Below are 16135 nucleotides of genomic sequence, written 5' to 3'. Positions count from 1 at the left end.
CAGCAGTTGTTCTGCAGAGAGCATGGAGTAATACATTGAGAAGAAACCTTTGAGCTGCAATATTTTGATGAGCAAATCAAGCAATCCAATGGAGTGGAATGGGTCATTGACGCCTCAGGCTGAATTACAGGGGAGAAAGGGCCAGGATGTGCTCTAGCAGGCAAACAGGTGGTAAAAGAAGGAAGAGAAGAGAAATTGAAGAGAAAATAAAGTGTTCTGAACAAATGGGATTTCAAAGGGTGAGGAGTTTGAAAAGAGAGATGAAGGGCAAAAACAAGAGCAGAAAGCAACAGACACCCTAACGGGTGAAGATAATCAGAGACAGGGAAACAGAAGAGAGAATAAGAACTCTGTATGTGATTCTGCCAGTGGTGGTGGTGGTGGAAAGGCAAGCACAGACACACATCTGTAGATATTAAATGTTCCATGAGGATGCACTATCTTGATTATATGACAAAGACAAGCTACGTAAAGGTGGAAGAGAACTAACATTTCTTGAGTACTTATTATGTACCAGCCATTTGCTTACTGGCTCACGTAATTTCCCCAGTTGGTTTTCACCAAAAGCCTGCTAGTTATTTAGTAGTCCTATTTGACAAATGAGGAAACTGGAACTGAAAGGGGGTTAAGTTGTAACTGCTTACCCAAGAAGACATGAGGGAACAGATGAAAGAGAGCAAATAAAACAATACTGTGTTTTTTTCAGAGAATTCATGTATCTAAAATTCTGAATATTTTTATAAGGCTGAATAAATGTTGTATTTAAATGAAGTGTGTGCTAGATTCTACCTTCATCTAAGGTGGTTGCTGTAAATCTATGTAATACCAGTAGACCGAGGCATCCCATCTCACTAACAGAATAATGATGAGTGGTTTCTTATTTTGCATAAAAAAGATAAGTTAATAGGTAAAATGCCATCAGTTTTAAACTTTATACCTGGTTAATATTTTCTTGAGACTTTGGCTTCTAGTGTCAAAAGGCTTCTAATGTGTACTAGTAACTAACCAAAAAAAAAAAAAAAAAAAAAAAAAAGGCAGCACACAAATGTGTTAACAAGAAAACTGGAAAATCTTATTCCTTAAAAAACTGTTTCATGTGGCATTTAGTCTTTGTTTTGTAGGTACACACTGATATAATACAATCACATTTTATTGTACATAATTTACCCCATCTTTGTATGATATGATAATTTAACACTATTCTATGGAGTTTCTCAGACAGAACCACAAAGTCCAAGACTACAGTCACCTAAACAAGCTTGAGAACTTTGGGTTTAAGCAAAGTAAGAATTAGTTGACTGATCCCCAATCTACAAATGCTTTACATGTTCTAGAAGTCAAAGCATGATTAATGCTTTACATGCTTTACTGCTCTCTACAGGAAATAAGCCTACACATGGATAGAAAAGGATGTTTGTGAAAGAAGCAACATATTACCCAGGAAAAAGCAGCACTCTATAGCATTATTTAAAATTAATCACGTCCATTAATCCTTTTAAATTTTTGCAAAACAGCATTTCATAGTAACAGTTTTACCGGATTATTTCAAAAGCAAGTTATTACAGATTTCACCTAAACAGTACTGGTATCTGGTGGTATTACCACCATCTTTATACCTGCTAATGACACCATGTTTACTGAGCCCGCAAACCAGGGTGCTATTCAGGGTGCTATTCAGAAAATACAATACTATTATTTAACTGTTACTTAAATGACTTATCATATCATGTTAAATAACAATACTGTTATTTAAATGACTTAACATATCATGAGAATACCAAACAGTACTTTTAATCTTGTTGTAACATTAAGAATGCCCTGTTTTAACATCAAAATAGAACAAGTTATATTAAGTGTGAGACATTATGGCAGTCATTAAGAAAGACAATTGCAGCCTACTAAGTGTTTACCATCTTCCTAGGTTAAAAAAAAAAAATAAAAGATGAAAAGAAAAGAAAAAAGGAAAGAAAAGACAGGTGGTTGTAGGTCCCAAAATATCCTGCCCTGGTTTACTGAAATAAAAGTGGAATTCTCCTTCATGAAGTATCACCAATGTAGTCCAAATGAGCTAAAATAATAGATGGATCCTGGCAGGTAATACATGTAGTCCAGGGTATGAACAGTGAAAAAAACACATGAAATACTTCGGAGAGTGCTAACCAGTTAAAAGATAGCACTGTTCAAGAATATTTTCTGACAGCCAGAATATTGCTTGAGAGATGACTGCTATAGTCTTTGATGCAATAAGTTAGAATAAAGTTAGTCATGTCAAAAGTTCTATACTTTATTCATCTGGGTATCTATCACTTCCCTTTCTCGAAAACTCTGCAAATAATTATCCAAACAAGCTGATACAAGATTTTTTTTTTTTTCTCCAGAAACCAAGGTCAAAGGTACCTGCTGGCAAAACTCACGTAACATTTATTCATTCAACATAGTTTCTGAGGGCCAACTATGTGTCAGGCGTTGAGTAAAGTGTTGAGTAAGGTGTTGAGGATACAACCGTGAACAAGGCAGAGAAGAAACTTACCCTGAGTGAGGTTATAGTCTACCTGGAGAGAAGAAATAAATAAACAAGGAAGAGCAGTGACTGATGTCAGTTTGGTATAACAACAAGGGGTCTGGGGGTAAAAAGGAAGAACACAAACTAGGATAGGAAAAACTGGCAAGGTGAAAAGAGGATTGAGTGATTCCAACAGAAGAAATAGCAGAAGACCTGGGAAAGGCCTGGATGAAGAATGTGGCTTCTTAAGGAACTGAGAGAAGTTCAGTGGTATTAGCAATTTCTGTGGTGTTTGGTTAATTTTTTCAATTCTATGAAATAAAAGATTAGCACATAAATACTGTAGAAAATTTCTGTTTTCCTGAAAATATTAGAAAACAATGTATCATATGTATTCACAAAAGTTTACAGCAAGTTTTCATACAAAACGTTTACTACTGGATTATGGATAGTTTTTCTACATAATCATGTCAAGTAAAAAAGCATTACTGAAATGACATAAATTTTTTATTTAAAATATTGTCTCTGATTTTGATGCATTTTTTCATTGTCTGATAAGATAATGCCAATAGTCCTGTTTTTTTTTTAATTATCAGGAATTAAATACAACCACGTAAATATAATCATTATATTCTCTATATTTACATATTAACATATATGTACATACATATCATTTATTTTAAATTGATCTCTTCCTAAAAGCTTAATAGTCTGGCTATGAAGCACAAGATGACACATTTAATTTTCAATAGGGTTCCTGTTTACTGTGTCACAGATGCAGAGGCATTGATGGTTTTAAAAGTCACTCTTGTCTATCAGGCTGGAAAATAAAGTACCAATGCAACACCAAATGTCATACACACAATCAAATTATTCATAACTGTATTTATTGGGCATATAATATGTTTAAATTCGAAGAGAAAATTATTGCTCTCTAAGAAGCTAGCTACCTTTGTTAAAGAAACAAGCCTCACATTAAACATTTCAGTAATAATACAGGAAGAGACATGATTTAGCACCAAAATGAGCAGTGCAAACAGTAAATTCCCTTGAAAGTAATCAGTTAAGTACTTGGCTGGGCATGGTGACTCACGCCTGCAACCCCAACACTTTGGGAGCCCGAGGAGGGAGGATAGCTTGAGGCCAGGAGTTCAAGACCAGCCTGGCCAACATGGTGAAACCCCGTCTCTCCTAAAAATACAAAAATTAGCTGGGTGTGGTGGTGGGTGCCTGTAATCTCAGCTACTTGGGAGCCTGAGGCAGGAGAATTGCTTGAACCCGGGAGGTGGAGGCTGCAGTGAGCTGAGATTACACCACCACACTCCAGCCTGGGCAACAGAGTGAGACTCTGTCAAAAAAAAAAAAAAAAAAAAAGTAATCAGTATGTACTAACAGTTTGCTATCTTTTATTAATATTTCTATTATTTCTTTCATTCATAATAAAATAACCAATGTGGTCAATGGCAGAGGAAACAGTTAATAGAGATGAGAGTGAAGATTATCCTGAGAGAGAAATAAGAATTGCACAGCTACAGGAGACAGAAAAGGGGATTCCAGCAAACAGGAGTAAAAGAAACAAAAGGTTGCTAACAATATTAACATATGCCAAGAAACAGAGAAGAATCTAGGTTTAAAACAAATGGCTCACATGGAAGACGTGGTTGCCAAGGTTAATAAGATAGAATCTTGAATCCCAGTTGATGACGCTGGACCACTTGCAGAAAGCAGGAAGCCACTTGAAGTTTCTAAAAAGAAGAGATCAGGAAAACTAAACTAGATGTGGTGTGACGTGCAGACTGAAGAAGGGAAAGATAGAAAATGAAGAAAAGTTATGGGTTTCAAAATAAATCTTCAACTCTGATCATAAAAAGAAGTTGGAAATTTTAAAACTTCAGAAATATCGCACAGGTTCAGATAAAAAATGGGCTGACTGATATACACACGTGAGACATTAACGATACTGGAGTTTTCCAGAATTTATGTGCTATGATCATCTTTATATAGCTATATTGGCGTTATGACTATCAATATTTTATTTATCTGTTATTTGTATTCTTGCCTGGACAGTGTTCTTTTGTTGTCATTCATATTGATATTCTCACACCTTAGTACAGTATCCCATAAATGAGTAGGTGCTGCTTAATGAATATTTGCTGCATGAACTTATTGAAGTTATTCATGTTTACTGGACAAGCTTCATGAAACTTACTGAAAAGACAAAAATAGAGCTGATCAACTCACTAACTTAGCTCTTGACACCCATCTGTTTGTTTCCATGGACTGCCTGACTGTACTTAGTGTTTTATTCTAGCCCCGTTTATCCTGATCCATTATAATTCTTAAGTTCTTACACCTGCAGCATTTTATCAGGTTTTCCAAATTATTTAAAAATGTAAACATAGGTTTTCCAAAATGAGCCAGATTTTCCCAGTCCCACTGGGAGCTTTCCCAGAACTTGTTTAAAACTCAATTATGACCCCTAATAGTACATGCCATGTAAATCAGTAGCTAAAATAAGGGTTAGGAAGGCTTCAACAGAACACACCTCTTTATTTCAAGTCAGATCTATAAAAACAGAGACTTGACAGACCTCAGATTTAGGTGCTAAAGGTTGATCTAAAATTCCATTTTACACCAAATCTCCCTCGTAATCACTCAAGTCTCCCAGTGACTCGCCATCCAGACGGAGTTTGTTTTTGAAGTAGGAACGCTATGAAGTCAGGGTACTTTTCCACAGAGGTTAGTAATCTTTGTGTCTATTCCAAAACAATTCCGCTAAGACTCTGCCGTGGAGAGCCCCAAGACATGAGTGCAATGAAAAAAATAGTTTGATTTGTGAATTTGTGTTAAGGTCATGAAGGTACATTTAGGCACAAGCCAACACTGCCTTTAAGGCCAAAAAAATTGACGTTGTTCTCAAATGTGAGGTAACTGACCTCACGAAAAAGGTGTGGGCAGAGATCTCCTTGTAGCTCCAAAAGCAAATCCTGGCAAAACTACCCCTTTGCCAAAGTTGGACAGGATACAGAGAGAACTACACACACTTACGCACAATTTTACACATACACTCAGAAAAGACACAGATTCAAAGGATTATGCAAGCACATTAACCAAAACCAATAGTGGTTTTGGCTGGGTTTTTACCCTCTTCTTTGAGCTTACTCACATCTTCACTTTCTTAATTCCCACAATAATATGTATAACTGGCCTATTTTACAGGGTTTTTTTAAGTGAATAAACAGAAAAGAGAGTACAAATTAAATGAATAAGATAATGCACACTGAAATAGACAGTAAATGCAATGTGCTATAATTTCTTTTATTCCTCCTATCCTTCCCCCATTAGACTATAAACTGCTAACAAGTAGCACACGAAGTGGCCACTCTATATATACTGAAAGAAGATGCCAGCACCCATTGGGAGAAAAAGGTACTTTCTGCACAGGTAAATTCAATCACTATATGATATTTATCTATTTATTTATTTATTTATTTATTCATTTATTTATTTTTGAAACAGGGTCTTGCTCTGTTGTCCCAGCTAGAGTACAGTGGCATGATCATGGCTCATTGCAGCCTTGACCTTCCAGACTCAAGCAATTCTCCTGCTTCAGCCTCCCAAGTATCTGGGACAATAGGCATGTACTACCATTCCGGGTTAATTAAATTTTATATATTTTTGTAGAGATGAGGTCTCCCTGTGTTGCTTAGGCTGGTCTCAAACTCTTAGGCTCAAGCCATCCTGCCACCTTGGCCTCCCAGAGTGCTGGGATTACAGGCGTGAGCCACAATGTCCAGCAGTCAATCATTACATGATTACAAAACGCAGGCAGCCAAACAATTTTGGGTGGAAGGATTAAAGGAAATTTGACCAAATTTCCCTAGTTTTCACTTTTCAAAGTCACTGACTCTTATGCTTTAAGATCAATGTTTCTCTTAAACAGCTTGTACACTAAAAATACAGTATAAATCAAATAGTGGCCGGGCGTGGTGGTTCATGTCTGTAATCCCAGCACTTGGAAGGCCAAGTCGGTGGACCACTTGAGTTCAGCAGTTGGAGACCAGCCTGGGTAACACGGTGAAACCCAATCTCTACAAAACAAAATTAGCCGGGCATGGTGGCACATGCCTGTAGTTCCAGGTACTCCAGAGGCTGAGGCAGGAGGATTGCTTGAGCCTGGGAGGCAGAGGTTGCAGTAAGCTGAGATAGTGCCACTGCACTCCAGCTTGGGCAACAGAGTAAGACCCCATCTCAAAAATAAATAAATAAATAAAAAGTCAAAAAGTGGTAGTAGAATGTCGGTTGCCTGCTTATGTCACTTCACGAGGACACTCGATATAAGACTAATGTCTCTTTTGACAAACTGAGAGACCTTAACTTCTTAAAGTAGTCAATACTCAGTAGTAGTTACATATATTATTGACAGTATAGTAAATGTACAGTATGTTACAGTATTAGCAACACATACTTTCATAGTATCAAAACACCTTAATTCCATAATCTGAATCCAGAGAAAGTCTTAAGAAACATTAAAACATAATTTAAGCATCAACTTTATACTTGATAATTTCAAAAATTTCCAAGAAAAAAAACTCTATAAAAGGCACTTTGCAGAAATTCCTCATGAAGAATTATTAATTTTATGTACCTCTTTCTACCTGAACCTGGTTTGTCCTAATATCCATCTACATGTTAATTGATAAAAGAGACACAAGTTCATTACGGGAATGATAAAACAATATCCTCTGAATTTGATAATGATTATCTTTTCTTTCATGATGGAAAACATGCATTTCCTTAAACCACTGAAGGAAATAACATCCTCTCCCTATTCTACAATGCCTCCCCATGCCTGCCTTTAGGAATCTTTGCAGCGACAAAATGATGAGCATGGAGTTTTAAGCTTTTAAAAGACACAGGTCTACTGTTCAAAAGTGCTATCTGTCATTGTCGTTCATGTTCACAGGAATAAGCAAATCATAGTGCTAATATGAACATGCATAAAACAGCAGGTCTTTGGGAAAAACCCTGGAAATGAATTGCTGGTAACTAACATACCTACAGTACAAGTATGTGTTCCAAAGGACTGAAAGCAATACAACTTTACGTCATTTTCTCAACTCCTAAGGTTTCCGTAAGTGTTGAAGGACATAGTCTATGTTCAAATTAGGAGAGGCTATTGGTTAGAGGTAAACTCACATATTGAAAACTAAGTTTTTGGATAATTACAGTTCAAGATGCAACACTCTCATTTATACCCACTCGCCCTTATATAACAAGGAAGCCTCTGAGTCTGACAATAGAACTTCTACATTTATTCAGGTATTTAGGAGCCAGCATGTCGGAAGCAATTCAATTGCTTAAACCTGATTTTACTACCTAACTTGGGGGTGGGGAGGTGTTGCAGGGAACAGTCTGGATTCATATGTATCAAGTTTTCTGTTTTGGAATATAACTTAAAATATTTTTGAAGAAATATGGTAAAGTGATTATCCTTCTGGAACTAGATACACCGACACTGTCACATTAACTCACAGCTTGTTAAATACTGTGCAATCTTTCTATAACATTCTTTGTTATGAGACTAGAATCAGCATATGGGAATTGCTCTTTTCCTGCTAAACTGAAGTCATTACTAACTACTCATCTGTGACATGTACTCTTTCTTGTAACCAGGGATTTTAGCTTCACAAAATTTAGAAACTGCCGCATTGTTTCTTGGCATTGCTTTCAAATGTGACATCATTTAAATTTTGGAATACTCCGTTTTAGCAAATACACTAGTGGGTGCCAGGTTAAAAGATGACTGTCCAAAAAGGGGCAGCAGGGTCTCTGTAGGGAACAACCACAGATTATTCTTTCAATCTATACCATCCCACGCCTTTCACCAGAGGCACACTGAATTACAATGAGCTCAATAAATACATTTCAAAATGGGTTATCAAATTACCAGCCTATAGCAATGGCTTCCCGTCACTGAAGATCTATATTGAAAAACAACTGTGACATGGAAATGAAAACTCCATTTTCATTTGGGAGGCCAGGGCGGGTAGATCACCTGAGCTCAGGAGTTCGAGGCCACCCTGGCCAACATGGTGAAACCCCATCTCTACTAAAAATACAAAAAATTAGCTGAGCATGATGGCGCATGCCTGTAGCTTCAGGTACTAGGGAGGCTGAGGCAGGAGAATCACTTGAACCTAGGAGGCGGGGGCTGCAGTAAGCCTAGATTGCACCACTGCGCTCCAGCCTGAGCGATAGAGTGAGACTCCGTCTCAAAAACAAAACAAAACTCCTTTTTCAGTTTTCCTAATTTCCAAAGTCTACAATATATGTGTAATCCCAGCACTTTGGGGGACTGAGATGGGAAGAATTCCTTGAGGCCAGGAGTTCAGGACCAGCCTAGAAAATATAGCAAGACTCCGTCTTTACAAAAAATTAGAAAATTAGCCAGGCATGATGGCTTGTGCCTGTAGTCCCAGCTATTTAGGAGGCTGAGGCTGGAAGAGCCCTTGAGCCCAAGAGTTCAAGGCTACAGGGAGCTATGATCACACCACAGCACACCAGCCTGGGCAACACAGCAAGACCCTGTCTCAAAAAAAAAATAAAAGAAAACATATATATACACACACACACATTCACTTATTAAAAACACTATATACATACATAATAGTCATATATACGATATGAATATAAACAGAAACATACAGATGGACCTATTGACTCATTTATTGCTGAGCAAAAAAATAATAGAGAACTGTGTTTAAATGACAAAAATGACAGAAAATCACTATTATTCACAACCTCTGAAAGTCTTATTTTGGAAATTTTTGTATGATTTCTAGAACTTCTTCCATTATTTAAAAACTTACATAACCAAAAGAGTAATTCTAATCATCTCATCAATGCACTCTGTAAGCTTCCAGTTATGAAACTTGTGAATTTTATAATCCAAATACAATTCAATAGCAGCACCTGTCAACAAAAATTTAGAATTAGTACTCTCAGTTAGGGACATCTTTTCTATCAAATAAAAAATAACTCCAAAGGTGCATGGTAATTTCTCCTAGAAAATATGAATGACTGTGTCAGTGTTAAAAAAAAATGCTTTGATAACCTAACTCCAGCAAAAACATTAGTAATTTTAATCATTTTTATTATTCCCTAAAAAGACATATTTCATTAATGTTTTTATCTCTGATATTGAAAGCATGCTTACTTCGTGAAAAAAAAAAAAAATATATATATATATATATATACAGGCACACCTCAGAGATACTATAGATTCAGTTCCAGACCACTACAATAAAGTTAATATTGCAATAAAGCAAATCACATGAATATTTTGGTTTCCCAGTACATATAAAAGCTACATTTACATTATACAATGGTCTATTAAGTGGGTGATAGTATTATGTCTAAAAAATGCACTTAGTTAAAAACATTCTTTAATGCTAAAAAATACTAACAATCATCTCAGTCTTGAGCAATTTGTAGTCTTTTTGCTGGTCTTGCCTCATCGTTGATGGCTGCTCAGTGGAGGTTTTTGCTGAAGGTGGGGGTATCTATGGCAATTTCTTAAAACAAGGCAACAATGAAGCTTCCCACATCAACTGACTCTTCTTTTCATGAATGATTTGCTTGTAGCATGCAATGCCATTTGATAGCATTTTACCCATGGTAGAACTTCCTTCAAAACTGGAGTCAGTCATCTCCAACACTGCTGCTGCTTTATCAACTAAGTTGATGGAATATTCTAAATCCTTTGTCATTTCGACAATGCTCACAGCATCCCCACCAGGAGTAGCTTCCATCTCAAGAAACCACCTTCTTTGCTCATCTTTAAGAAAAAGCAGCACCTCATCCATTCCAGTTTTATCAGGAGATGGCAGTAATTCAGTCATATCTTCAGGCTCCACTTCTAATTCTAGTTCTCTTGCTATTTCTACCACATCTGCACTTACTTCCTCCACTAATGTCTTGAAGCCTTCCAAGTCATCCATGAGAGTCAGAATCAACTTCTTCCAAACTTTTGCTAATGCTGATGTTTTGACAACCTCCCATGAATCACGAATGTTCTTAATGGTATCTCGAATGATGTATCCTTTCCAGAAAGTTTTCAACTCACTTTGTCCAGATCCACCAGAGGAATCACTATGGCAGTTATAGCTTCATGAAATGTATGTCTTAAATAATGACTTGAATTTTGAAATTTCTCCTTGATCCAAGGACTGCAGAACGGACGCTGTGTTAACAGGCCTGAACATAACATTCATCTCTTTCTACATCTCCATCAGAGCTTCTGGGGTGACTGTGTGCACTGTCAGTGAGCAGTAATACTTTTAAAAGAATCTTTTTCCAAGTAGTAGGTCTCAAAAGTGCACTTCAAATATTCAGTAAACCATACTGTAAACAAATGTGCTATCCTTCAGGCTTTGCTGTTTCTTTTATAGAGCACAGCCCCACAGAGTAGATTTACCATAATGATTAAGGGTTCCAGAATCTTTGGAATGCTAAATCAGCAACGGATTCTACTTCAAGTCATCAGCTGCATTAGCCCCTAACTAGTCAGCCTGTCCTTTTAAGTTTTCAATCCAGGCATTGCCTATTCCCCTCTAGCTATGAAACCCCTAGATGGCATCTTCTTCCAACAGAAAGCTGTTTTGTCTCCACTGAAAATCTGTTGTTTAGTGTAGCCACCTTCATCATTGATCTTAACTAGATCTTCTGGATAATGTGCTACAGCTTCTTCATCATCACTTGCTGCTTCACCTTGTACTTTTATGTTATGGATATGACATATCTCTTTAAAACCCATGAACCAACCTCTGCTGGCTTCAAACTTTTCTTCTGCAACTTCTTTATCTCTCTCAGCTTTCACCGAATCAAACAGAGGGCCTTGCTCTGGATTAGGCTGTGCCCGAAGGGAATGTCATGGCTGGCTTCATCTTCTCTCTAGCCACTAAAACTTTCTCCATATCAGCAATAAGGCTGTTTTTGCTTTCTTATCATGTGTGTGCTCAACAGAGTGGCATTTTTAATTTCCTTCAAGCACTTTTTCTCTGCATTCACAATCTGGCCATGTGGCACAAGAGGCCTAGTTTTTGGCTTCTCTCTTTTTCAGCATGCCTTCCTCACTAAGCTTAATCATTTCTAGCTTTCGATTTAAAGTGAGAGACATGAAACCCTTCTTTTCACTTGAACACTTAGAGGCCACTGTATGGTTATTAATAGGTTGAATTTCAAAATCTTTGTGTCTCATGGAATAGGGAGGACCAACGAGCCCCAGAGAGACAAGGGAACAGCCAGACAGTGGAGCACTCAAAACAAACACATTTATCAATTAAGTTTGCCATCTTACGTGGGCAACACTCATGGCTCCCCAAAACAATTACAATAGTGACATCAAAGATCACAGACCACCATATCAGATATAATATAATAATAATGAAAAGGTCTGAAATATAGCACGAATTTTCCAAATGTGACAAAAGAGACATAAGGTAAACACATATTTTTGAAAAAATGGTGATGACCGATTTGCCTGACGCAGGGTTACCACAAACCTTTATTTATAAAAAAGGTAACATCTACGGAGCGTAATAAATGAAAGTGTAATAAAACGAGGTATGCTTGCATATGTATATATGTATATATACACACATACACACACACACTTAGCTTGAAATTTAGGATATGTGGTTATAACTCAGAATCACTCTGCTATAGAGTATACCCTACAGTGACTATGGAATCACACAACTTCTATTTATTATTCTCCTGCTGAAAAACTGGGTGATCTCAGTAATAACAAACCATGTTTATTAACGAAGTGCTTATGATCATGTAGGACATATCCCACGTAATCAAAATAAAACTTCTAAAATATCCAGCGAGAACCACAAAACATTATCTCTAAAATGCTACTCCTCAAGAAAGGTCCTGATATATTCAAAATTAAAACAACCTATTGAAAAATAAGACAGTCATTAGTTTTGAGGAGGAATTGTGTGCTCATTTTGGAAAAGAGGAAAAATGTCATAAAATTAACGCAAAAAAGTAACTATAAGAGGAAATCTCTGGATATCAAAATGTCATATTTTTTAATCCCATATTAAAATTAGGTGCCAATACAAATATTAAAAAAAAAAGATGGCACATATCATTAAAGGCCCATAAAAGGCCATTAAGGCAAAGATGTACAACGTGAAAAAAAATGCAAAAATACTTCTTGCAAGTTTTTCCAATTTAGACCTTGAACTCGGCACTACTGAATACCAAAGCTTATAGAAGTGAAATTCAAACATAACAGAGCTTTTGAATTTAAGGCATGTATTCTACCAAGGTATGACACTGAGCTAACCTTTTGGGATAATATAATGCCACTCTTTTCTACAATAGCTGACGGCTAGAATGCTCAGTTTGCTCCTCTCCGTAAATATCCTAAATATAATTGTTAAAATTAAAAATAAAATAAGGCCTTAGAAATACTATTTTGAATAGTCTAAGCACTCCCATAGTTAATGATATACAGAAATTACAAAGATTAGAAACAGAACAATCATTATCATTATTTATAGAAATAAATATTCAGTCGTTTGACATTCACCAAACCTGTTTTACACATCTTATCTAAACTGATTCTTCTCCCAAAACCTGTGCCCAGGTACTATTACTCACAGCCTATGGGTGAGAAGACTGCACTCTAGAGAAATTACAGAATTACTTTAAGACTAGTTTTATTCCAACAGAGCCACATCACAAAAAGGAAAACATAGCTACAACCTATGGGACTTCTAACCATAGCTGGACATGAGTATATTCCAGACAGTCGCGTGTCCCAAAAGGCACTGTGATGACTGAACTTTCTTTTAATTTGTATTGTGCATTTCTGGAGAACAAATAAACTCGAAAAGAGGTCAAAGTGCTCATTATAGAAAAATGCAAAATAAAACAAAAAGTTCAGAAAATACTGTGATCCACATTTATGACAACTGAAATAATAAGTATGCCCCCCATACTGTAGGACTGGCTCCTCCAGAAATATATGGTGGACCTAAAGTCTTTTATTATTTGAATATTAAAGCACAGTTTCTGGTGCTGTGCTTTCAGTACCTTTCTTCTAATAATGTAATTATTTAGCTTAGACGTTTGATGGCAAACTGTAGTTATTAATAATTGGTTTAGTATTATTTTTATCATGAGGTCATGGTTTTCTTTTAAACACATTACTTTAAAAAGAGTTGCCGTACTAAATCATACATTAAAGGGATTTTTTTGTAATAAAGCATCTCTAATTTTAAATACTATCACTTATGAAATCAACTCATGTTGTCAACTGAAAAATTCTCCCCTACAGAAAGCAATACTAGAAGTTGAAGTGTTGCAAATTAAAAAGAAGAATCTAAACTTCCCCATTTTAAAAAATATATATTTTAAAGTTAATGAAGGGGTCCAGAGATAAATCCTGTTACCTACAATTTAAAATGGCCACCTCACATCCAGTTATATATCAACTATTTTCTTTACCTAATATTAGGCACACTGGAAATCTCAAGGCAAAAATGAAGCAGTTGGATACAAATTCCATGAAACAATATAGCTCAGTTATTGCAAAATATCTCTTGTGGAAAAATTTCAGAACAGCTCTACTAAAAATACTAATTTTCCTGATATGGCCTTACTAATATAGACTTCTAGAAAAGGAAATTAATACAGAGGGTATAAAAAGCATGCCCTTAAGAATTAATTTGAAAAGAAGCTTGATGATGTAAAGAAGGCAAAAACTTGATAGGGATCCACGTATAGCAACTGTCTTAAAAGTTCATAATTTAAGAAAAATAAAAGGCCTCAGTTCCCAGAATGCTAAAAATATAGTAGCCTTATATACATATACAGCCTTAGCCACTCCAAAAGGCTTCATGTGCTTGTAAAACTATTACATTATAAGGTAAATTTTGATTTACTGAATATGACTTTCTTTATAGTTTCTGATTGAGAATGCATGAGACACACACTTCCATCTACTCCAGAATGTTTATGTAAGTAAGTATACTTCAAAGTATCAGAAACACTTTAAGCAGCTCCTTGAAAACTCTGTATGAGAAAGTACATGACTAGTTTAAAGACTAATAATACATTTTCATTAATTAAAAAACTAGTACTTTATCTCAGTTTTAGTTATCTCAATAAAAAATGGGCAATTTTGTTATATTCATTTGAGGTTATTTTTTCAGGCTGTCCTTCTTTGCCTTATTCCTGGACTCATTAATAATCTATGCCATCATTTTAAATTTTTTCATATTTACATTAGTGCTTAATATGTGACTTTAAAAAAATGACTTTTTGATAGCCAGAGATCTCCTCCCATAGTAAGGAACTCTCTTTTTTGCATTAATCTCATGCCTCTTACAGGTCGCCCAATGATCACAGGTGAATAATAAGATTTAAGGATGAGTAACTGCTGATGAACCAAATTTGGGATCTGGCAAGAGGAAATTAGAGCGTCAAATAAAGGAGGGGCGGCAGCAAAGAGGAAGCAAAAGACAAGACAAGAGGGAAGAGAGTTTATGGAGAAAGGAAGCCAAGTTGGGAAGTGGGGAGAAGGGCAGGCTGGCCAGGGCATGCGACGCGACAGAGCAGAGGGAGTGGGGAGAGGCGGGCAGGAGGCGGCCTCCACGCAGCTGGCAGGGCAGGCAGCGCTGGGAGAGGGAGGAGGAGAGGGAGGCTGCAAGCACCGCGCAGCAGCCGAGGATGAGCGAGGTAACCGGAGGGAACGGGCGCACACAACTGCTTCCGCAGGACTTCCTGCGATAACACGCCCACAGCCCGGGCGCCGAGCACGCGTGGTGGCGGCCTCAGGCCCGGGGCTCCTGAGAGAGCGAACGCCAGCGACACACACGCAGCTCCTGTCGTGTCGCCGCTGCCGCCTAGGCAGGGCCGCAGACAGCAGCCTCCTTCCCAGACTCAGCCAACTCACTCTCACCGTAGTTGCTCCAGAATCCGTGAAAAGAAAATGCAACGCTATTTCTGTTCCTGATCTGCAGTTCTGATTTTTTTCTCTTCTTAAAAATAAAAGGAAAAAATTTTTAAAGAAAATGGCCTTTATTATCATTACTATTACTACTATTTTTATTTCTCTGGCTACACTATCCATTAAAGCACACTGAGTCTTTAAAGCTCTTTCATAAAATATAAATTACTTAAAAATCTAACCGACACACTGGATAATAACTGATGCAAGTACTGTTTTAAGTCTAACCCAAACCACGCTTTCTTTTGTGTGTGTGTGTTTGTAACACACATAAGCCACCTCAGATTCAAAGCTGTCAAGACCCCATGTGAAGCAGGGGTAGTTACCCAGGAGTATAAATACACTAAGAAATACAAAGCCATAGGATTATCAGGACAGTACCACATCCCTGTCATTCAACAACTCCCCCTTACAAGAGGGTGCTGATCACAGACTTTTTACTGTAATGGAGCCAAGAAGAGAGTTACTTAAACTAATAGAGTTCTTTTTTTAACCAGAGACAGCACATATCGCTACAGAAAGAATACTGGTTGGATGTTTCCTGAACTATTACTAAAAACATTTGTTTAAATGTCTCGTATATAAAGGTGACGGCCTTA

The 16135-nt window shown here is 36.9% G+C and overlaps 1 protein-coding gene across 8 annotated transcripts in view; it reads right to left on the bottom strand.

Moving 5' to 3' along the window:
* Nucleotides 1–16135, bottom strand: part of TRPS1 (transcriptional repressor GATA binding 1) — a 263713-nt gene that overhangs the window by 227648 nt on the left and 19930 nt on the right. The window contains exon 2 of one of the 8 annotated variants that reach the window (XM_050801958.1): nt 4152–4248. The exons of 5 other annotated variants lie outside the window; for them this stretch is intronic. The gene's annotated coding sequence lies outside the window, so the exon portion shown is untranslated. Of the gene's footprint in view, nt 1–4151; nt 15176–16135 lie in introns of those variants that run through there. 2 more of the 8 variants (XM_050801965.1, XM_050801960.1) reach the window with 2 other exon arrangements.

Source organism: Macaca thibetana, chromosome 8 (assembly GCF_024542745.1).
Source record: "Macaca thibetana thibetana isolate TM-01 chromosome 8, ASM2454274v1, whole genome shotgun sequence".
NCBI classification, from domain to species: Eukaryota; Metazoa; Chordata; class Mammalia; order Primates; family Cercopithecidae; genus Macaca; species Macaca thibetana.
The sequence above is the reverse complement of the archived record's forward strand: the minus strand, read 5'-3'. Positions and strand labels throughout refer to the sequence as shown.